Source organism: Dasypus novemcinctus, chromosome 4 (assembly GCF_030445035.2).
Source record: "Dasypus novemcinctus isolate mDasNov1 chromosome 4, mDasNov1.1.hap2, whole genome shotgun sequence".
Classification (NCBI taxonomy): Eukaryota; Metazoa; Chordata; class Mammalia; order Cingulata; family Dasypodidae; genus Dasypus; species Dasypus novemcinctus.
This window is the reverse complement of record NC_080676.1, coordinates 128,493,708-128,519,894: the sequence shown is the minus strand read 5'-3', so window position 1 is coordinate 128,519,894 and position 26,187 is coordinate 128,493,708.

Below are 26,187 nucleotides of genomic sequence, written 5' to 3'. Positions count from 1 at the left end.
TATCTATCCACTTTTTTCAATAAGATCTTTGTCATAATTGAATAATGACTTGCTATGTTGTGCAGGGTTTGATCATTTTATGATCCAGCAACCTGTGAAATTTTAAAGGAATTCTTTGTAGACTGATGTGCATGTTACATATAGGTGTGTGGATTGTAAAGAAATAAAGAATGGTAATAGTGAGTAGTTTTGCTTGTGTGATGATCTTCAATGATCCTTGTTTACGTAAATATTTATGTAGACAACAACTCTTTCAAGGTACTGAATTTATGTTAATGTAAGTGATTTATTTCATTTTTTGGTCATACTGTAAGACAACATACACAAGACAATGTATTCAAATGTTTGGGCTGGATCAAGATTTTTCAAATATTTATCTCTTTTGTACTCAAAATATCTAATTTTGTGAACTACTGATAAATTAATTCATAGGAGTAACTAGTTAATATAGATTCATGATAATTGCAGTAAAAGATTGGATCATAATCAGGGAATAAAATCCAAAGGCCCCTTTGAGCATGTTAGTTTTATAGCACATGAATGCAGTGGAAAGATGTGAAAAGAGAAAACAGCATCCCTCTGAGGAGACCAAATATAGCACAGAAGCAACCTGGGATTGAGGAAACCACAAATCAATGTGTGAAGGAAATGTAGCATGATACTGAGAAGTCAGAAAGTTGTGTTCAGCCATAAAGATGAGACTTTTCACTTAGAGCTTGCAGAAATTATCATGAAAAATTAAAGTGACCTAAAGATATTTTTAGTATGGATAGTAGTTACTAGAGAAACATTTATTATTAACACTGTAGTAGAAGAAACATGATGGAAGCTGGAGAAAAGAGTTATAAAACTTCACTTGAATGATTAAATGGTTATTATATCAAGCAAATTCTGAACGTATGACCAATAACTATAAAATGAAGAAAGAAGTAATTATTGCTAAGAATAATTTATTAACTGCTAATAACTAATTCTGGCACTGTAATAACATGTACCATAAAATAATTCTGAAGTTTCCCTAAAATAAACTAAGAGTTACTACAAATAGAAATATATCTTTTGAGTCCTAACTTTCAACAAAGAAAATACATGTAAAATATTTATTTGGTCTTTGACTCCCATCAAATTCAATCTTCAAGAATATTCTACTGACTCTCCTAAACTGTTGGTGATAATGTAAATCTGTAAAATTATTTTGGTTATATTTAGAAGTATTGAACAAATACACAACCTGGACCAGCAATTCCATTCTCAGAAGACATAACTATCCCAGAGATGGCACAAGAAAATCCCATTAAGAATGTTCATTGTAGTGTTTTAATATACTGATTTAAAAATTAATTGTATCTATTCATATTTCTATATATCTATATCTTGATGTATACATCTTAATACAAACACATACTCATATATATATAAGATATACATATCTTAATACAAATATACACTCATACATATATATTTCATAAGCATTTAAGCATTGTCAATTAGTATTGTGTGAAACTGCTTAGAAATCAATATCAGGGTAGTAGAAAACCAACTTTGATTTTTTAAAAAAATGCTGAAGATCATATACAAAGAAGATAATTAAAAGAGTATTGTAACAATATATACAGATGAAAAAAGAATGAAAGATAAATTAGTGGAATTATAGAACATTTAAAGAATCATTAATGAAAATCTTTTATTAAAATTGAGAAAAATATCATTATGTAATGAGTAAGACACAAATTTGAAAAACTAAGCTTTACAGAAAAAAATTCATTAGCTTAGTTATAAAGGAGAATTACAAAATATGGAAATCATACTGACATTCTTAAGAGAAATTCAACATTCTATTACAGTGATGTAAAATATTTTAAATGATAAATATAATTATATTATATACCACTAATTACTCTTAATAAAATTTTTACCACAAGATTTTAGCAAATATTCCATGAAATTCTTAATATAACTGAGACTTTATTCTGCATATCTGAATATCTTTTTGAAAAGAAGTTCTTTTTTGCCATTTAAATTCATGCTTAATCAAATTTGTTTTCTATTTGGAATTGGTTGCTAGCAATTTTTAATCAACTTATAATTCAGTGTGGATGTATATACAATTATATTTCAGAAATGCTATGCCCTCCTTGTCCATATTTCATGGTTGGAGGAGCTTTGATTTTTCATCCATATTGTGGTTCATATTTTGAAGTATGTAGATGGAAACTTATTTTAGTCCTTTGAGATTCTGACATATGCATCATGACGGTAAATGTAATTTATATATAAGCAATATTCATTTCACTAGGAATCATAGAACAAAAACTCTACCTCAATGTGTAAAAGGGTTTTGCCAAGAGGTAAGAAATGTATTATGTTCTGGAGGCAGAGTAGTCATTGACATGGTAGTGACATGTGTATGGGCTAAATGAAATGTACATAACAATGAGAGGATAAAAATGTATAGGAGAAGTTTAGCCATGAGGGAATAAGTGGTGCTGGACTTGTCATCCACTGTAAACAGCCAGGAAATGGGCAAAATTTATTAAACAGCTGTTTTCAGACAGCAATCTTGTTGTATAAAACCGTGATTAAAAAATGCACTATAAATATAAAAACACTGTCACATAACAGTAAAAGGATGAAACAAATAAACAAAAACTATCCCATGCAAATTCTAAACATAAGAGAGCTGAGGTAGCTATTTTAATATCAGGTTAAGTAGAGTTTAGGACAGGAACATGACCTGAGATAAAGAAAGGTATTTTATATAGATGAAAGGATTAGCTATCCAGGAGGACATAACAAACTAAATAGTATGCGTGGAAAAAAGAGCTTCAAAAGATATGAAGCAATCCTTGATATACTTGAAAGGAGACACAGTCATGTCCACAATTAGAGTTAGAGACAATAGCATTCTTCTCTCCATAACTGGCAAAACAAGTAGAAAAAATAATCAGAAAAGATAGATGATGTGAATATTATTACCTAAACTGACCTAAATGAGATTTAGAGAAAAGCCCATCCAAGAATAAAGCACACATCCTTTTCATGTGCACATGGAAAATTCACATAAAATTCACATAAAAAAAGGCACAAAAAATTTTTAAAATGGAAATAATACTGAATATATCTAAGACATAAATAAAAGTCCCTTTCTATGACACAGAAATAAAAGGAACACAGTTTGGAAAGGATGAAATTAAATCACTTTTATTTGCTGGAAACATAATGTGTACATAGAGAATCCTAAGAAATCTAGGACAAAATAAGCTACTGGAACAAATATTTCAGTTTATCAAAGTCAGAAGATGAACTATTGATATACAAAACTCAACTAGATTCTTATATTTTAACAATAAAAAGTAGAAAATAAAATTTATGCCATTTACAATAACATCCACAATTAAATTAGATATAAATTACAAAAAAAATCTGAAAATTTCTCAATATTTGGAAATTAAACATTACATTTCTTTTTAACTGATAGTTATGAAATAGTTAACTAATAGTTAAGAAGATAGCTCAAGGGAGATTAGAAACTATTTTGGACTGAATAATATTGAAAAAACAGTATAATAAAATTTGTTGGAGGCAGCTAAAGTGGTTGTAGCAGTTTGATAATGATTATGAATTCCAAAAATAGATATTAGATTATGTTTGTACACTGGTCTGTTCCTCTGGGTACATTAGATTTTATTGGATTCAGAGGTTTCACTTTCACTTGATTAAATAATGACTAAGGTTTTGTTTGGGCCACATAAGTAGGATGTTGCATCACAGAGAAAACAACATGGCAGAGGAGTTAGAGTTTTAGTGCTGGAGCCCCAGGAGGTAAACATATAGGAGAAGAAAACAGAGAATAGAGACAGTTCCACAGACATAGCAGAGACTCTGGGAAGAGTGTGCCTGATCATCTACAACTGACCTTGTGGAGAGAACAGAGCAGCTGACCTGGAGAGAAATGAGCCCTGGGAGAGAGAAAAGACTTATTCACACCTACAGATGATATTGGAAGAAACTGGGACCACAGAGCATTAAGAGGAAGAGGAAATCTGAACCCTTGTAGCTATCTCACTCCAACACGTGGCAATAGACTTTGGTGAGGGAAGTGACTTATGCTTTATGGCCTCGTAACTGTAAGCTTCTACCCCGAATAAATGCCTTTTACAAAAGTCAAGAGATTTCTGGTGTTTTGCATCAGCACCTGTTTTGCTAACTAACACAGTGGTGTTTAGAGAGAAATTTGTTTATGTAATTGCTTTATTAGAAAAGAGATAATATCTGCAGTCAATGTTCTAAGCTTCTAACTTGAGGCTAATAAAATAAAAAATAAAAGCAAATTAACTGCCATGTAAATAGAAAAGCGAAGCATATAAAACTAAGGGTAGAAAACAAAGTGGATAAATGACAGAGAAAATTAATGAAACCAAAACCTGGTTTCTACACCAAGAAAGAGTAAATTTTACTGTATGTAAATAAGAAATAAAATGAATTAAAATTTTTGAATGCTTGAATTGATACTCTGACTCACTGTTTTATAATTTAATATTATATTTCATGAACTAGCCTTGCAAACTCCCTGTAGGACTTTCCATTAGTTTCTAACTTCCCATGTTACCCCATCTTGGCACCTAGCTCCTGTCATGACATGTTTGTCTCAAGGGATGGACTCAGCCCAACTGATTATCCTGACCACCTGCCCAGTTAGATTCAGGCATAGATTTGGCAAATTACTGCCAAGGACTTCGCTACTTTTCAAGATTTGAGATCTTGAAAGCCAGTGTTTCATTTAAAATAAAACAATTGTAAAGAATTTGTTGGATTACTATTGACAAAGTACTTTTGCACATGCTTTTTTGGAAATATTATCTCTACTTTATGTAGAAGAAAAGTGAGGTTCAGAGAATACAGTAATATAGTAATGTAATAACTAGAGGAGACTCAATCCTGGACTTTATTGCCAAGCCTGGATCTCTTTCCTCTTCACTGAAAGATAAAATTCTGAAGAATCCTGGCATATTCCTGCCAGGTCAAAGAATCTTTTTTGAGAACCAGGACTGCACAGGAAACATATTCTCTGCCCTCTAAAATTTTAGAATCTAACTGGATATTCGCACAAAAATAAATGGGAGGATAGTGGAAATGAGCATTCTACACAGTTACAGGATGCCCAGGGTCTATTTTTTTATTCATTTATTTTTCACTTTGGCAACTTAACTACTGCTATGCACAATAACAGGGATGAATTTCACAGAAACAGTGACCCAAAGAAGCCAGGCACAAAACAGCATAATCTATATAATTCCATTTATATGAGATTACAAAACAGACAAAACTATAATGGTGATAGATGTCATAACAGTGGTTAACTTTTGGATTAATATTGACTAGAAAATGATAAGAGGGAGTGTACTCTGTCTGGTAATATTATGTATCCAACACTGGTGATGGTTACAGGAGTGTTTTCAGTTGTACAAGTTTCTTGAGAAGTATGTTGAAGATTTGTGCACTTGTCTATATGTATTTTAAAAAAGAGAAGAACTAAAAAATCTCTAGGTAGACAAAGACAAATGTAACATAAATAAATCATCAACATCAGGAATAAAATAAAGCATTTCATACAGTTCTAAAAGTTATTAAAAATAGGAGAGGAATAAACAATTACATGTAAATAAATTTGACAAATTTGATGAAATGAACACATTCCTTGAAAGACATAAATTCATAAATTATCATAATTAGTTATAAGAAGAAATAGAAAACTTCAATAGACCCAAATCTATTTTAAAAATTTGAATTCTTAATTTAAAGAACCTTCTCACAAAGAAAACATCAGGTGAGATGGACTCAATTATGATTACATCCAACATTTAATAAAAGAATAATATCCATTTACATAAGCTCTTGCAGGAAATAGGATAAGAAGGAATAATGTTCACCTCATTTTATGTGGTCAGCATTACCCTGATACCCAAACCAGATGAAGACATCACATGAAAAGAAAACTACAGACCAATATCTCTCATGAGCACAGATATAAAACCCTTCACAAAAAGTTTGCAAGTCAAATCCTGCATAATGTAAAACTGATAACATATAGCAAACAAGTGGGACTTACCTCAAGAATGCAAGATTGGTTAACATCCAAAAAGATCTCAAAATCACATACAATTATAATCAAATAATAAGAAAAAATATTTTTCTCCATAGATGTGGCAAATGCATTTGGCAAAATTTAACATCCAATTAAGATTTTTAAAAAGAGCAAACCATATACGCTATATATATTATGAATCGAAGGGAACTTCCTCAACTTTTTAAAGCACATCTAAGAAAACCTACAGTTAGTCTCAGACTTACTGACAAAAGACCGAATGCTTTTCTCCACTCATCAGAATTCACCCCCATCCCCTCCACACCTTAGGAAGAAGGTGAGAAATACTATTTTAATTAATATTCAATGTTGTACTTGAATGTCTAGTAGGTAAGGCTACACGCAAAATAAATAAAGTCATATGGGAAAGAAGTATAATTGCCTTTATTTGCAGAAGACAATAATTGTATATGTAGAAAATTCTACAATATCTACAAGAAAAGCTCCCATGCTACTTGAGCAAATATTCGAGATTAGCAAAGTTGAAAGATACAAGATCAATATACAAAATTCAATTGTATTTCTATACAATTGTAATGAACTATCAAAGATAAAATTTTAAATATAGTACCATTTATGATAGCATCTACAACATTGAAATACTTAAAGATAAATTTAACAAAATACAATAGTCCTGTACACTGAAAACTACAAAACAATGTTGAGAGAAATTAGACACTTGTGACAGTTTTTTTATGAATCTCCCTCCCCCCCAAGAGTTTTTTAACTAATACATTCCTATGGGCATGAGATCATTTTGAATGGACTACGTCAGTGAGAGAATTGACATCTTAAGAACATTGAGTCATCCAATCCTTGACCTATCTTTATTTACATAGGTTGTCTTAGTTTGCCACAGTACTGTGGATACAAAGTGCCAAAAATGGGTTGGTTTTTTATAATGGGAATTTTATTTAGGCTAAAACCTACCATTCCAAGACCATTAAATGTCCAAATCAAGGTATCATCAGAGATGCTTTCTCACTAAAGTCAGCTGCCACACTGTGAAACAAGATGGTGGTCAATCTCTACCAAGCTCTCTACTTTCCCTTCCAGAATCTATCATCTACTGCAGCTCAGCTGTGGACAAACAGGCATAGGGCTTGTCTTTTACTAGGCCTCTTCTCACTGTCTCTCAACACTTCTCTGACTTTCTGCAGCTGTAGATGAACCTGGAGTTCTCTCTCATATGGCAGGATAAAAAATGGTAGCTTCCTTTTTCTGTCTTTCTCTCTGTCTCTGTTTATATCAGACCCAGCCAGAGGGTAGAGACCCATGCTGGCTCATGCCTCTAAATACCCTGTGAATATATTGCAATCCTAATCAAAATCAAAACTTAAATATTCTAGTTTTTTTTTTTTTAGAAATTAACAAACTGCCCTAAAAATTCATGTGTAAAGTCAAAGAATCCAGAATAGTTAAAACAATATTGAAAAACAACAAAGTTGGAGGACTTAGTACTACCTGATATTAAAACTTACTGTCAAGGTAAACTAATCAATGCAAGTGTGGTGTTGGCATTAAGACAGACAAATAAATCAATGGAACAGAATAGGGAGTCTAAAAATTGCCTCATATATATTTGGTCAATCGACTTTAGGCAAACAATTCAAAAGGGAATTGTTGTAACAATTAGATTTCCATTTGCAAAATATGATCCTTGATCTTCAACTCACTTAAATACAAAGAGTAATTTGAAATTAATCATATACATAAAGTTAATTGTTGAAACTAAGGATATCTAGAAGAAAATATGGGAGAAAATCTTTGTGAACTTGAGTTAGGTAAAGATTTCTTAGGAGGAAAAAAAACAAAGACACTAACCACAAAATGTAAAAAGGTAGTAAACTGCACTTTACCAAAATTGGTAACTCTGTTCTTCAAAGATACCATTAAGGAATGAAAAGTAAACAACAAAAATATTTTCAGTTTATATATAGGATTTGAATAAATGCTTCACAAAAGAGGATGTACATGTGACCAGTTAATACATAGAAATATGCTTACATCATTACTTAATAAGGAAATACAAATTAAAGCCATAGTTACATAAAATTAAAACATTTACTGAACGGCTAAACTTTTTAGAAACCAAACATATAATTCCAATCGTTGGAGAAGATATGGAGCCAATGGTACTCTCAGACTTTGCTGTTCGGAATTTTAATTGGTATCATCAGTTTGGAAACTATTTTTACAGTTTCAAATAAAGTTAAATATATACTTATTATAAGACCTTGCAATTTCACTATAGACATTTCCCTAAGACAGAAGACAAACCTATGATTACACAGAGATTTGTGCTAAATGTTCATAGCAGTTTTATTTCTACTAGCAAAAGTTGGAAATACCACAAATGCTTATTAACAGATGAATAAATAATGTTATATTTATACAATGGAATGCTGCTCAGCAATAAAGCAGAATGAATTAATGACAAAATGTACAAGGATGAATCACAAAAATATTATTCTGAGCAAAAGAATCCAGGCACAAAAGAGTACATACAATTTGATTCCTCTAGAAAAACACTACAGTGACATTACTAGTTCATTTGCTGGCTGAGGCTGGAAGCAGGTCAAGGTCTCACTGAAAAAGAGCATGAGGGAACATTATGGAATTACAGAAATCTTCTGGGCTGTGTTGGTGATTACCCAGATGCATACAATTTTTAACATTTAAAGCAATGTACTCTTAAAATGAGTACATATTATTATAGGTAAAGTATATCTTAATAAAATTGATTTCAAAATTTATAGGCAAAAATGAAACAACAAAGATATATTTCCATTTAAATAGAAAAGAAATGACATTATTTATAATCTGAAAGACAGAGGAAGTGAAGTTTTTATTTCTAGAATTGGTATGTTTTGATGGTTATATATTTTCTGTTTGTACCATTATATATCCAAAATAGTTGACTGCTGGCTTTGTGAAAATTTATTAAAGGACATGAAGAAACAGTTTACATTTGATTTGTGTTTTAATTACACACCTTGATATAAAGCCAAGGCCAATAACAATTTTCAGAATGGTTTATTTTTGATAATTTTCAACAGATTTCTAGGATATGAATTTAGTATATGAACAGGAATTACAGAGATCACTATCTTATGAAAAATATATCCTACCACCTTAAAACTGAATCCAGCAGATGTAGGCACAAATCTGCCCTTGTTAAAACAGGTGAGAAAAGATGTTACACCTAATTCCTTCCATGTTATTCTCTCAGTTGCAATCTGCATGGCACTGAGCAACCTTGTAAAATTATAGTCACATCCTGGAAAGAGAAATTGGCCTGTCACATAATGCAATTCTGTTCATAACTACAACTTTATTCTAAAACATGGTTAACTCTAGAATACTACAAGAAGGGTATGGCTTTTTTTTTTTTGTCTTTATTTATTTTTTCAATGTTACATTAAAAAAAAAATGAGGTCCCCATATACCCCCCACCCTCCTCACTCCACTCCTCTCCCCATAACAACAACTTCCTCCATCATCATGAGACATTCATTGCACTTGGTAAATACATCTCTGAGCACTGCTGCACCTCATGGTCAATGGTCCACACCATAGCCCACACTCTTTGAAATGGAGCAAACTAAAGTGGCCAAAAGGTAATTGTGCCAAGTTACCAAAGCCAGCTCTAACCATGTGCATTAAACCAGAAGACTCTGCATATAAGTTTTGATGCTTATGCTGGCTGGATACAAAGAACCTAGTCTGTACTATGTTCAAGTTGCCTAATGTTTTAGTTTCTTTGATTGTTCAAATATCATGAAATGGGTCACATTAAATATTGGGAATTTACTTGCTGATGATTTTGAGGTTAGGAAAAATTCCAAATCAAGGCTTCGTCAGGGTGATGCTTTCTCCCCAAAAACTGTGGCCTTCTGGGTATGGCAATTCTTGGCTCTTAGCTAGACAATGACGAGGCACATGGTGCCATCCCTTGGTCTCTCTCCCTTCTTTTCTAGTTTCCATCAATGTCTATGTTCTTGCTTCCCTCTGTGTCTTTCTCTCTCTCTTTTTGAATTTCATTCCACCATACAGGACTCCAGTAGTAAGATTAAGACCATTCTTGATTGGGCTGGATTACACCTTAACTGAAGAAACCTCACCAAAATGTCCTATCTACAATGGGCTCACATCCACAGGACTGGATTCAATTTAAGAACTTGGTTTTTTTCTGGAGCACATAGTACTTCAAACCATAACCCCTAAGGAAAAGATGGCTTTGATTTTGTATAACCAATTATATCAAATCAAATAAGGAGTACTTACAAAGAATTAAAAAGAAATAGAAAGAGAACAAGTATTATAATTTCTGGAATAAAGGGGAATGAAGAGATATCATAGAGGATTTAGTAGAAGATAAAGAGAACATCCACAATACACTGGAGCTCACAGATGGTAACGAACATCATTTTAAAGCTCAGACTCTGTGCCAGACCCTCTTATATGTGTTTTCTGTAATTCAATAATCATCAATGGCACACTTTAAGGTAGAAATTTTATTGTCCTCATCCCTATTGCAGAGAAAACTTACAAAAGATTGTAGATCTAATAAGTGATGAAGTCAGGATGTGGACCTTGACAGTATATTCCCAAAGCCCATATGGTTGCCACTTGGCTTTCTTTTCTTCCATCTTCCTGTACAATGATGGAGTATTTCTGAAAGTGATAAGAAAAATAGCATTTGCTGAATCCAATTTGAGCCAGGAATTTTTCTGAGTAATTTACAAAGATTACCTCCTGTTTTCTTTGTTCTAGTTATCTTTGGCAGAGTGGAAAAATACCCCAAATTTAGTGGAGTAAAATAATGGTCTTTTACGTGGTCATGCATTTTGTGGGTTCAAAATTTGGATGGGGCCAAAAAGAGGTTTGCTTGTCTCTGCTCACAATATCTGGGTCCTCAAATGCCTGGAAATACTCAGACTGGGAACTGAAGTTATCAGAGGGAGTGCTCAGAGATGGGCACAGTCGGAACTGTCTCTGCCTACACATGACCTCTCAAATGACTTGGGCTTCCTGTCGGCACAAAGACCTTGGAGTTGTCAGTCTTCATTTAGGGTGGCTCAGAGGTCACAGAGATTGGTTCAAATAAGACAGGTGCTACATGATCTCTTTATTTCTCAGCTTTAGAAGTCAGACTATCAATGTCACTACACTCTATCAGTTGAGACGGTCACATGCCTGCTCATTAGTCAAGAATGGAGACATAGTCCCACCTTTCAATGAGAAGAGTATGAAAGAATCTGCAGCTATAATTTAAAATCACCATAGTTCTTATGGCTGTTAGCCTTTATACTGTATTCAGCTACCCCCAAAACTTAGAGCAGGAGTCAGTATTTTCAGTAAAGGGTCAGAGAATAAATATTTTAGGTTCTTCAAGTCAAACAATCTTTCTCACAACTACTCAACTATGCCATTGTAGCATAAAAGTAGACATAAATAATGTGCAAATAAATGAGCATGGCTGTGTTCCAACAAAACACTATTTACAAAAATAGGCAGCTGACCAAATTCGACCCATAAGTCATAGTTTGCTAATCACTGACTTTAATGGCTTAAAACAATTATTTTATAACTCATGATTCTGTAGGTTGTCTGTTTGGGCAGAGCTTAGCTGAGCAGTTCTTCTACTGGGCCCATGCATGTGGCTGCAGTCAGCTGATGGCTCAGCTGAAGCTGGGTGATCTAAGACAGCCTCACTCATGCTGACGGTTGGCAAGATAACTTTCAAGGAGGCTTGGTTTTCTACCATGTGCCTTTTCTAGTCAGCTAGAGTGTATTTATTCCTATGGAGGTTTCAGATTCAACAGGTAGAGAAATAGACTCTTATCTCTTCTTAGGAGAAGCAGGAAAGGCTTACTGCAAAAGGGCATACATCCAGAGATGTAAGGAATTTGTGGTCTTTTTTCAATCTATCCTAGCTTTACAACAATGATATGAGAAAGGTACTGCCACCATTACTATAGACCCACTATAGATCACATTAGATAAGGAAACCAAGACACAGAGAGATTAAGCAAATTACCAAAATTATAAAGCTAGGAAAAGTGAAATCCAGGTTTCAGACCAAGGCAGTCTTACTCTAGACCCCATGCTTTTAATTGTTTTTCTGTACTACTTTTCTCATAGCAAAAACCTGTTGGTAATATTTGTTCCAGAGGAATTTAGTTATATACCAATGAATGAAAGCTTAACAATATTAAAAGATATCTGTAATACATCCATGTTCTCTAATCCCAATTCTAGTGTTCTAAAGATAGTCAAGAACTTATAGTAAATGTGGAGAAGGTTCCCATACCAGAAGTTATTGCAGTAAGATCCAAAAAGTCTTCCTTTCCTTAAACTCTAAGATGTGTTAACTACAAATGGAGAAATGTCATGTCAACTATGTATAACTTTACAGATTTATCTTCTGGCATTGTCCCTGCACAACACTGTTTCTTAGTTCATCTTAGGTCCTCAATAAAAGTTACATTTCATTATGTGTATTGATTGCTAAGTTTTATTACTTTTTTTTTTTATTGACTTTGTAATACTATTACATTAAAAATATATATGTGAGGTCCCATTCAACCCCACCCCCCCACCCCACCTCTCCCCCCCCCCCAGCAACACTCATTCCCATCATCATGACACATCCACTGGATTTGGTAAGTACATCTTTGGGCACCTCTGCACCTCATAGTCAATGGTCCACATCATGGCCCATACTCTCCTCCATTCCATTCCAGTGGGCCCTGTGAGGATTTACAATGTCTGGTGATTGCCTCTGAAGCACCATCCAGGGCAGCTCCATGTCCCAAAGATGCCTCCACCTCTCATCTCTTCCTGCCTTTCCCCATACCCATCAGCCACTATGTCCACTTTTCCCAATCCAATGCCACCTCTTCTATGTGGACATTGGATTGGTTGTGTCCATTGCACCTCTATGTCAAGAGGAGGCTCAGATTCCACATGGATGCTGGATGCAATCCTCCCACTTTCAGTTGTAATCACTCTAGGCTCCATGGTGTGGTGGTTGTCCTTCTTCAACTCCATCTTAGCTGAGTGTGGTAAGTCCAATAAATCAGGTTGTAGGTGCTGGAGTCTGTTGAGGCTCAGGACCTGGCTATCACATTGTCAGTCCAGAGATTCAAATCCCCTAAATATATCTTAAACCCCAACATTAACTGCACCTCCAGCACATTAGCATGAAAGTCTTATGAAGGAAGATCCCATCTGAGTCCAGATTCATCACACATAAACACCAGCTAAGTTTTATTACTTTTAATGCTGCCACCTGGCAAAATCTTATACTTCATTGAGGCACATTTTAAAGGTCACTTATCATGGGACATCAACTCCCTCCCTCCCCCTCTCCCCTCTTCCCATCAGACATAATATCTGTATATGTCCCTGACTTTTTTGTTTAGTAGAAAGATCTTTAAAAACAATAAAATTGACATATTCACCTTTGATTCCCAGGAACTAGTATACTGCATAATACATGATACATATTCAAATGTATCTGGTTTGTAATGATTAAAATAGTAAGAGATAAAAACATAAAATGGCTTAACATTTGAAATCAGAAAGTCTTGGAAAGAAGATTTATAAAATAAAACACCAAACAATTCTTTTTAAAAAGGTAGATGCCAACCACATTCCCTTCGAGTTAAATATAATCAATATTTGTTATAAAATCCATGATGAAAATTGACTATGACTTACATATTGTTATTACATTATTATTATGGAGAGTATAGAACAGAGCTGGGGAAGACAAAGTACTTGAAGGACGTTTAACAGAAAGAGAAGTAGAGAAATCCGTGGAGCAATGGAGCAATGGTTATTGCTGACAGACCTGCTGTAACATCAGGAGTTTGCCAGAAATGCTGACTCATGGGCCTCTCATGGAATCAAAACTTGCACTTTAGCAAGATTCCAGGGTGATTCATACACACATTTACTCTTGAAAAGCACTGAGCTAAACATGGAGGTTTTATTCAAAGGATGCTGTAAGAATCAGAGCAATCACCTACCTACTGAGGAAGCAAAAGTAAAACCTACTCGTTTGTGTCATTCAGTAACATTAATCTAGAGACATGTCTCAAATTTCTAAATCAATCTTACCCAGGGGTATCAGCTTTTAATGGTTGATGAGAAAATCAAATTAATTTAAAGGGCTTCCCCCTCCCCCCCTGCCGCCCCATTTCTCAGTAATCATTTCCCACATGGCAGTAGCTGTCTTAGACTACAGAATTCTTCACACCACAAAGAATTTTGGATTTTGATCAATTTCTGCATTAGGATTTTTCAGTCTGGCTAAAGTATCTAAAAGCCCTTTATTTGTCAGGATGAGACAGCTACCAAAAAGTTATGGATACAAAAGTTAAAGGTATTATTTACAGTGGGCATGGGATAAGATTTGTGACTTGTTGACCTTTGCCTGCAGACAGAACTTGCTTGGAGGGAAGTTTCTCAGGTATAACTGAATGCCTCCTTAATGTCCATTAACCAATTTAATTTTCAAAATTTAGAACAAAACTTATTTCTTGTTATCAATTAGTATCAGTGATTCATCAATGTTAATGATCATTATTTTGAATATTAAAGGGAGGGGCTTATGTATCCTGATGGACAACTAAAATTTAAGTTATTTGTTTTACTTAAAGGGTGACTGAATTTCATTTTCCCCTTTGCTATGTTCTGTAAATATATAAATCAAATAGATTTCTTTTTCCCTGAGGCTTGCTCAAGTTCAGTTCAAAAAAGGGAAAGGGAAAAACTGCATTCCTATTTTTGATCCAGCAAAAGCACCAAAATGAGATTAATATTGATTTACACTAAGAAAGGACAGATGTGTTAGGTGGGAATATATAATTATGGTAGGCAGATTATTGATGAGCGGGAAATTTAGAGGCATCACTCGAAAATGGAATCATGATTCAGTCATAAAAGAAGAAGGAATTTGATTTTGTAACACTTCAGTTTATAACTAGAACAAATTGCATTTCTCAAAAATGATTCAAAAAATAAACAATTAGAATGACTCTCTGAAACCCATTTCTGATTTTGTATTTGCACAATTTAGGCTCTGCTTATAGCAGGACTCCTATCTGAAGAAGGCAGAATAAAGGCCTGTGGAGCTGTCCAAGACTTAATCATCAGAACCTATGACTATGTTAGGTTACCTGACAAGGGGATTTTATGTTGCCATTGGAATTAAGGTTGTTAATCAGCTGACCTTAAAAGAGGGAGATGAACCTGGATTATGTGGGTGGAAACTGTATAATCACAAGAATTCTTAAAAGTGGAAGAGGGAGGCAGAAAACTAAATGTTCTTTTAGCAAATACAGCAGGGGAAGGTTGATGAGGCCAGGCGGCCAGGTGGGGGGATATGTGGGAAAGGGCACAGCTGGGGCAGGCCTCTATGGAATATGAAAGCATTCATCTTGACATAGGATGTTATCACAGTGGGTAGAGACCCACAAAATGAACAAGAAAATAAACTCCCATTTGGGGAGCCCTGCTATGCAGAACATGGTGCTTAATAAAAGAAGATAGACCAATATGTTAGGTCCTCAGTATTAATGCATGCAACATGAACCTTATTCTTCAAAAATTGTGACTTAGTGGCTACCATGGGTTCTGAGTGGAGGGGGAGGGAAGATGGATGGAGCATGGGGCAGTTTTAGGGCATTGGAATTGTTCTGCATGAGCTTGCAATGACAGATAAAGGTCATTATGTCAGACCTTATAAAAGTATTCGGTACAGAATGTGAACCATAATACAAACCACTTACCATGGTTAGTGGTAATGCTGCAATATTTGCTTGTCAATTGTAACAAATGTACCATACCCATTGTGTTAGTCAGCGAAAGGGCTGCTCATGCAAAATACCAGAAATCAGTTGGTTTTTACAAAGGGTATTTATTTGGGGTAAGAGCTTATAGATAGCAGGCCATAAAGCGTAATTTACTTCCCCCACCAAAGTCTATTTTCAGGAGTTGGATTAAGATGGCTGCCAATGTCTGCGTGGGCTCACGCTTCCTCTCTTCCCAGGGTGTGCTTCATCCTGGGCTCAGTGTGCCTCTCTTCCCAGGGCTTACTTCTCTTTCCTCTGTGTGCTTACTTCCCGGTGGTCCAGCTTAAGACTTCAGCATCAAACTCCAATATCAAAACTGCAATATCAACAAACCCTAACTCTGTCCTTTGCCATGCCTTTTATCTGTGAGTCCCCACCCACCAAGAGGTGGGAACTGAACACCCTACTGAAGCGGCCCAGTCAAAGCCCTAATCTTACAGGGATGAAAGACACAAAGCAAACAAACTTTATTTATTTCGTATTTTGTATTTTTATTATTTTTATTTATTTATATATTTTGGCTTTGTTTAGGGGGAGGTTTTGGATTGCAGAAAAATCACAACTGCTACAGGGGAGGATTACTGGTGTGGAGAGAGAGAGAGAGAGAGAGTGAGAGAGAGAGAGAGAACTAGAGAGATGGCAGCATAAGCAATCAACCTGAATTTTGCTGGCCTTGAAGACGAAGAAAGATTACTAGCAAAAGAAAGTTAGTGACCTCTAGAAGTTGGAAAAGGTAAGGAAAGAGATTCTACTCTCGAGCCTCCAACAAGGAATGCAACCCTGCCAACACCTTGATTTTAACCCAGAGTTGAACATCTGACAGAGAACTATGAGATAATGAACTTGTTTGGTTTTAAGTCACTTATGTTTTGGCAATTTTTCAAAGCAGCAATATAAAAGTAATATACAATCTTACCACAATCCTACTTCTCTATGCAATTACAAAATAATAACAACTACCACATTGTATATATTGAGCATTTGTTGCACACCAGAAACATAAAATCTATTATATTAGTAGTACTCACTAATCTCCACATTTAAAAAAAAATTCTACGTTGATGGATGAGGAAATTAAGCCTATTTAAAGTAACTTGCTATCAAATAATGATTTAGCAAAGATTTGAATATAGATACTTCTAATTTATTTCAAAGTCTAAACTGCCTCTCAGACAAAAAGTATGTTCTTGCTTTAGTTAAATACTCAAATAACTGATCATCACTAAACAAGAGCTAAAATTAAGAGCTATATAATTATTCATAAACAAACCATACATTTCAGTAATTAAATAATTTTTATTGTTATAAAATAACAGTGACATAAACCTATGTAGATAGAAATTGAATGACTGTGAGCCTATCCTTTGAATGACATAATTGAGCTTTGGATACATGAATTATTGTTTGTGCTGACCCCAAACAATTATTTCTTGTTTATAGCAAATGACCAGAATGGTCAGATATGTGGTTCAAATACTATTTTGCAATATAAATATACTTCTTTCACAAAAAAGAGAAATATTCCTCCATAACTAATATGAATGCATGTTCTTGGGTGAGCTCCACTACTGTGATTATGTTGGAATAATCATAATCCAATATGATTATTTTTATGAGCGCAGTATTCCCCTCAAACTTTTTTTTTGGCCGTGGTAGTACCACACCATTCCCTAATACTCTTCTGTCTTCTGGTGACTATTTCCTGATAAACATATAAACCTGTTTTACTATCTGTGATGTTGGTCTTTATTTTCCCTCTACGCCTTCTTGTCCCCTTGCTGAGTAAGGGAGCTGGCTAAGGGAGTGAAGGCAGTGTGGTCTTCATTTCTGCTAAAAGAAGTACAGACAGCTATGACTGAAAGTCAAATGCTCACGTTTCCAGCAACGTTGTTATTTTCCAACAATTGACTCAATGGTTCAACAGGCACTTTTAGCGTCATCTTGCCAGGATGTGATTTAATACTTAATATTTAATTCAGATCTTGGCCTCTTACTTCCTTGGCTGTTGGAATGTTGGCTTCCCAGGGCAAGAGATTGCTCACATCCTAGAGGGAGAGGAGTGATTCCCGTCCTTCAACAAATCATTAAATAAGGAGCTCCATCTGGTAAACTCAGAAGCCCTCCATATTACTGTGAGATTCAGGAATTGGAGAACAGTATTGTTGTGGCAAAATTAATGAGAATCCAGGGTAGAAGACAAGCCTTTCAATGATAATTGGACACAAGTAGGAAACGTTTCTTTTCCTGTCTCAGAAATAAAATAAAGTAACACTAAACAAAATAATAAAATACGATGGAATAAGGCAATTAGAATTAATTAAAATTTGAATTAAAATAAATTCTTATTCTTTCATACACAGTCTTAAAGAATATGCATATGATGGTTGGGTATTTTTCTATTTTTTCCAAAGAAAAGGAAATATATTTTATAAATTATAAAATATCTCTGAATCTTACTCTCTTTTCACTCAACTTGAAAAACCTAAATTTTATTCAAATGCAAATGGTCATAGCTGGGAGATATTTTAAAATATAAATAAATAAAACAAGGTAAACACGCTGCTTATGACACTTACAGATGAACTGAACATTGCAAATGTTAATATGGTACCCAAGAAATATACTGACTCTTTCTGACCTATAAAGACAAAAGTAATTGGGAGGCGGATGTGGCTTGGGTGGTTGGTCTCCTGTCTACGATATAGGAGGTCCAGGGTTGAATGCCTGGGGCTCCTAGTGAAGGCAAACTGGCCCATGTGGCGTGCCAGTCCATGCAGGCCACCATGCATGGGAATGCAACCTGCACAGGAATGCCACCCTGTGCAGGAGTGCCAGCCAATGTGGAGAGCTGGCACAGCTAGATGACACAACATAAAAGAGACACAGAGGAAACAATAAGAGATGTAGCAGAATAGGGAGCTGAGGTGGTACAAGAGAATGACTGCCTCTCTTTCACTCCAGAAGGTCCCAGGACTGCCTCTCTTTCACTCCAGAAGGTCCCAGGATCGGTTTCTGGAGTCACCTAATAAGAACACAAGCAGACACAGAAGGGCACACAGTGAATGGACACAAAGAGCACAAAGAGCAGACAGTGGAGGGAGGGGGGAGAAATAAATAAATAAATCTTTAAAGAAAAAAAAAACGTATAAACACACAAAAAAAGTAGCATACAATTTTGTGTTTATATGAATATGATAGTACCAAAATCTTTTTATTCATAAGATCTTAGTTATATCTGAAAATTGTCAACAGTATTTTGTAAGACATGCAAATTCCTTTAATCATTGCTGCTCAAATTTATCTTGGAAATGAAAGGTTACAAAATACTCAGATACCCTAAAATCTACCCAGGGTAGCTTATAGGAGAGAAACATTAGCACTATGTTTTAGAATTGACTATTCATATTGAAGAACTGTGCTTTCAGACTGGCTTGTCACATCATTAGATTTTAACTCTCATAGTACGCCTCACCCTGATATCTTAATATTGAGATAGTTTCCTTGCTTAAGGAGTCAAAAAAGAAATATGAAACCAACACAATGAATTCTGCCATTTACCCAAAAACACTTCCCAAACATCCATTCCGAGTCCTTTTGAATCGGATAAAAAGAACCCACAGCCCTGTGCTGTTTTGTCTAGATTCTGCTGCCTTCTCACCACTGTCTGCATGGAAATTGTCTACCATCATGTCCTCTTGGCATTAATCTTGGTTGATTTCAAATCAGGATCCGCTGTTTTGCCTAGTTTGGTTTGTTCTATTGATTAGACGTCTAATTATTTGCCTGCTTCCAATCTGGTAGCACTTTGTATCATGCATTGGTATTTGACCCTCATAGTTTCATGCTCTCTAACTTCAAGGTTTGATGTCCTGGCACACTGCCCAAACACTTGAGGAAACTCTATGGACAGACATTTCCGTGTCTGGCAAGAAGGAAGGAAGGAAGGATGACTGAAAACTCATGTCAATTTTTTCATCTTGTACTAAAGACTTTGGGAGTGAGTAAATTGCATAATAGTATTTCTAAACTACTGTTGTTGCTAGGAGGAAGTTTAATGGCATAACACAAAGAATATCTCGAGGGATTCTATTTTCATGTTAGACCCAAAAATCTAAGTGGCTCTTTCTGCCAAAGAGAATGAAACACCATCATTCCCAGGGTTTAAGAGAAGGCAAAGTGTTGTAGTAATACAGATGCACAAAGAGGGCTTAGATTTGTAAGCGAGAATCCCATCAGTGCAGTAATAAGGAAGGCATGAAGTAGGTATTTTTTGCACATATATCAGAAAGAAATAATTAGTGAGATTTGAAACAAAGAATCACTGTCAAGGAGTTGGTTTGAGGCAACGAGGGAATATATAGTTCCCACAAGATGCACATAATTTTGTCTATATTGTTTAAAGTCTTCCACTATTTTCCTGACAAAAGTTAACAACATTTTTATATCATAATTTTGTAGCACATCCTTTATGGATTTTGTATGTACTTACGTTTCAATTCATTGCATAGCAAAATGGAAAATTCAAGCTCTAGGATGTTGGATTCAGTCAAAGCAGCCAATTCTTTCCTTACCATCATGAAGTTCTAGGAATATTTTAAGGAATTTAATATATTAAGGAATATTTTCTGCTTGTGTTATTTAATGGTGTTTTAACTAAGAAGTCTCTTCTAATGATTATAGACTGGATTCTAGTGCTTACCACTGGAGGTGAGGGAGAACAAAACAAACAAACAACCACAAAGAAGTGAGAACCCTAATGGGAGACTGTCTTTAAAAAGCTTATATTCTTTTTATTGTTTTTATCTAGAACATGCTAAGAAGGAAGTGATTCTGCTTTTTTGCTCTTAATATAGCATCATCTTTGCATAAAAATAGCCAAGCATGCCTAAGATTAAAACTCTGTGATGGTAGTTTCACATACATTTATTTTTTATTTTTTTATTTTTAAAGATTTAGAGTATATAAATGTTACATAAAAATATAGGGGTTACCATATGCCCCACCCGCATCCCCTCCCACATTTTCCCTCATTACCAACATCTTTCATTAGTGTGATACATTGTTTACAATTGATGAACACATATTGAAGCATTGCTACTAACCATGGATTATAGTTTACATTATAGTTTACACTCTGTCCTTCATAATTTTGTAGGTTATGACAAAATATATAGTGTGCGGTATTCATCATTCCTATGTCATCCAGGGCAATTCCAAAGTCCTGCATATTACACTTATTCTGCCCTCTCCTCCCCATCAGAACTTCTGGTGGCCACTGCCTTTACATCATTGATAAAAGTTCTTCCATTGCATAATTCTAGCAAAGGAAGAACTTTTATCATTCACAAATATTTTGTTATTTTGTAGCATAGCTTTAAGGTATTAGATTTTTAAAGACCAGTTTTATTGACACATATTCACATATCATACAGTCTAACCAAATTGTACAATCATTGGCTCTTAGTATAATCACAATGTTGTGGATTCATCACCACAAAAAATTTAGAATAATTTCATCACTCCAAAAAGAAAAACTTCACACCCCTTAGCAGTCAGCCTTCAATCCCTCTCTTCTTCTCTAGTCCTACCTAACCACTGATTTAATTCCATCTTTATAAATTGATTTATATTTACATTTTATATAAAGGGAATCATACAATATGTAGTACTTTGTGTCTGCTTCTTTCACTTAGCACAATGTTTTCCTTCTTTTTTTTTAATTGCCTGATAGTAATATCTTGTAACATTAACATACATAACATTTGTTCAGTTTCAAAGAAAAAGTCTATATATGCAATATTAGATTATTGGATAAACATATCAAGTAAGAAATTAAAAAGTTCATTAAAATGCTATGTTTAGATAGCTACCATTTCTCTAAAACATCTTGGCAGAAACCTCAGTTATACAAAAATGATCCTTTATTCTGAAAGAATTAACTGAATTTTCTTGTGTAAATATGATAAACTTCCATTTTAGAAGGTTTAGGGACAAGAGTTATATTTGACATGGAAATAAAATTGACAAACATTTTATAATTCTGGAAGGAAGTATATTGTTACATAAGGAGGATAAGAGGAGCTTAATTATTTATTTTATGTAGTGTGTCAGAGAATATCATGCTACAATTCTCAATAAGTTCAATTTCCCTTTCTTCACTGTTCTATTGGAGACTAGAATTTGTGCAAAGGCCAATAAACATCCAAATTACTCCACACAATTATGTATTTACTAGTTTTTTTAAGTGTCATTTATGTCATTAAAGTAACATAAATTCATCTGTTGGATCTCTTCTATCTATACTTTCATCATAATTGATTTCATTCAGTTTAATGCCTTAAAATACCATCATTTGTTGGTAGTTCTCAAATTTATATCTATCTTGAAACTATTAATTGATTGTCTTATGTTGAACATTCTTGCAAGCCTGGGATAAATCCCACTTGATCCTGGTGTACAATTTTTTTAAACAAATCAATTTTATTAATACATATTAATTAATAAAGCATACAATTTATCCAAAATGTTCAGCCAATGATATTTGGTATAATAATATAGTTGTTCATTCATCACGTCAAACATTATTAAAGTATGTTCATTATTTCAATAATAATAATAATAAACAAAAAACAGACAAACAAGAAAATTCCTCACCTCTCAATTTCTCACTTTCCCCTGCTGTACATAGGTGCTATTTCTGGCTATTCTAACCCAATTACTTATTTGTTCATTAAGCAGTTTTATTGAGATGTATTCTCATAACATGATCTACCCAAAATGTACAATAAATGGCTTTTTTTTTAGCTGTTAAAAAGCCCTTTATTGTAAAATTGTAAAATAAATAGAAAAGTACATTGAAAGAAATTACAAATTTTAAAAGAGAGTTCATGGCCAGATTAGATTTAATATAGTCAATTATGAAAAAATAGATAGCATAGCAACAAACATTTATAAATGTAAATAATAATTCAAATATAATAGAAATTAATTATAACAATTCTAATTTTTATATTATAGCTCTATTAGACATAATATCTAAAAATGAAACAAATATTGATTCAGTTATTTTGTTTCCATTTATGTCATAATTCTTTCTAGAAAATCAAATTCCTATTTGGGAATTCTTCATATCTTATTAGAATGAATTACAGCAGGTAACGATTTGCCAACTCAATTTTAAGAGGGAGAAAACCTCAAAATTTTGTTCAACAGTGGTCATGCTAAACCATTATTGATCCAGATAGATTATTTTAATTAAAGAGTGTGAATGAATAAGAAAGTGTTAAAGAAAATGAAGTATCCAAAAACATATCTTTTCTCCAGTCCTCTTCAATTAAAAGCAAGTGTTTGAAAAAATTATAGAATACTGATTGCAGGAACAATTTGCCAGTTGCACTGTTCATTATTGTTCATAAACTATAAGGTTGTTATTTTACATTTTTCTGATCTACTCCAGCTCATTTTTTGGTTACTATTTGCAAGGAATACTTTTTTCCAACATTTCACTTTTAACCTGGTTGTGTCTTTATGAGTGTGGTAGGTTTCTTGTAGACAACATATAGGCAGCTCACAATTTTTTAATCCATTCTATCAGTTTATGTGTTTTGATTGGGGAGGTCAATACATTAACAGTCAGTGTTTTTACTGTAAAGGCATTACTAACTTCATCTATTTTGTCCTTCAGTTCTCTGTTGTCATATCATTCTATTGTCTGTCTTCTTATCCTTTAGTTTACCCTTCCTGATAACCTTCATTTCTAAACTCTTCCCCAAATCTCTCACCCTTGTTTTTTTCCTTTCAGGCTGTATAATCCCCTTTAATATCTCTTGCAAACCTGGTCTTTTGGTAACATATTCTATCAGTTTTTGTTTGTCTGTGAAGACTTTGAACTCACCCTCATTTTTGAAGGACAGCTTTGCCTGGTACAGAATTCTTGGCAGACAATTTTTCTCTTTCAGTAACTTAAATACATCAGACCAATTTCTTCTCTTCTCCAAGATTTCTGATGTGAGTTTGGCATTTAATCTTATCAAGTTTTCCTTGTATGTGATGCTTTGCTTTTCTCCTGCTACTTTCAGAATCCTTTCTTTATCTCTGATAATTGTCATTCTGAATAGTAGTTTTCCCAGGGTAAGTCTATTCAGATTTATTCTGTTTGGAGTCTGTTGCCCTTCTTGAATATTGATATTTATGTCCTTCACAAGGGTTAGGCAGTTTTTGGTCATTATTCCCTCAAATATTCTTTCTGCCCCTTTTCCATTCTCTTCTCCTTCTGGGACATGAAAAACGCAAATGTTTTTGAATTTTGCATTGTCATTCATTCCTGAGAGACTGTTACATTTTTTCCATTCTCTTCTCTTTCTGTTCTCCTGTCTTTTCCAGTTCAGAAGTTCTGCCTTCAAAATCACTAATTCTGTCTTCAGACAATTCAAATCTGTTCTTACGTACCTCTAACCTATTTTTAATATCATCTATAGTGTCAGCCATAACAGCTGTTACTTTTCTTTGCAGGCTTTCAAATTGTTCTTTATGCTCTCCCAGTGTCTTCTTAATATCCTCTATTTCCTTAGTCACATTTTCTTTAAATTCTTTGATTTAGGAAAGATGTGTGATTATCACTGATTAACTGTATTAAATTCTATATCTCTTCAGGGTATTTGGTTTGTTCTTTTGGCTGGACCATCTCTTTCTGTTTCCTAGTATGGCTTGTAATTTTTTGCTGATGTCTATGCATCTGAATATGTTGGCTAATTTACTCTGATGATTAATTTCTCCCTCTTACCTATTGCTCTTTTTCCACAGCTCTTCTTTGATATTTAGTTCAACTTATTCTTAGTATTTAAAATTGCCCATCTTAAGTTTCAAAATCAGGCCAGGGACTCTCCAGCAGGGCAAAGATTTTCCCCCAATGGTTGGATAAAGAGAGCATGAATAGTTTTTGTTCCTGCAATTCCCAGACTGGTCAGTAGATGGCACTAGTAAGTGCACCTTTCCAGGGAGGTGCTTCAGTATTGACTCTCCAGATCAGAGATTCTAAGCAGGCTCTGCTGACTGAATTCACTGAAGAAAAACACCCTGACCTCACCTCCCTTTCCTCTTGAAACAATTGACAGGGAGGAAATTTCTTTTCCCCTTTCAGTTGGCTTCAGTGAGCCAGGTGTCTTACTCCAGCTTAATATCTTGCGGGTGAGGGAGGGGAGTCCTTCCCTGCTGACACAGGGGTTGGTAACTCACATTTGTCCTTTTGGCTTCTTCCCCTCTCTGTCCCTTACCCTCTTAGGAGTTGTATAGCACTGTCCTCGCCTGTTGAATCCCAGAACAAATTCCTCAGACAGCTTTTTCCTCTTTCTCCATTGTTTTTGTGAGAGCATTCAGCTCTGCCTTTAACTCCATCACTGTCTTTTCATGATCCTCCAAGAGATTGGATTGTGAGTGAGACTGAATGGGTTGGGATCCTGGCTCAACCTGCTCTACCTGTCTCTCTCTATTTTTCATTTGTGAGGTTAACTCATCTTTTAGTTTTGTCGGAGATGTTGTCCATCTGTTTATAATTATAGTAATATCAAGAAGATTAAAAAATGACTTCTCCATAGCTACTACAGTTCCAGAATATTTATTTTTGAAAAAGAAAAATTACTCTTATTATATATGTTCTCTCTTGCCTAAAAGAACATATCATGCTGATTAGTTTAAGGAAATTGCTTTGTAATTTTTGACAATCTAGAAAGAAAGTTTTAGAGTTAATGACATGCCATAAACTTTCAAATCTATTTTCTTTCCCTTTAGCAGGGGCTTGAAAAGAAAGCAATTTTGTAGAAGTGTTGACCCTGGCAACTCTTAAGTTTAGATTTCTGTTTACAGATATAAAAGATTATCATTAATAAATTACAATCTATATAACATGCATTATCAGAACAGAAATGTCCCTGACACGTTTTCTCAACTTGGGATGAAAAGGAACCAAACAGATGGCAATGCAAAAAGTTTTAATTACAAAGAAATAAGGATGATTATGAATTTGTAATAGAAGAAATTCAAGATTAATACTGCTATCATAAGAGCTTGCAAACTAGGTATCCTATAATGTAAATCTCCCATAAATGAACACAATTTTCAACAGAATGGAGAGTTATATTACTCTTTCCTTAGTTTTCTTTATCATTAGAATATCATTAC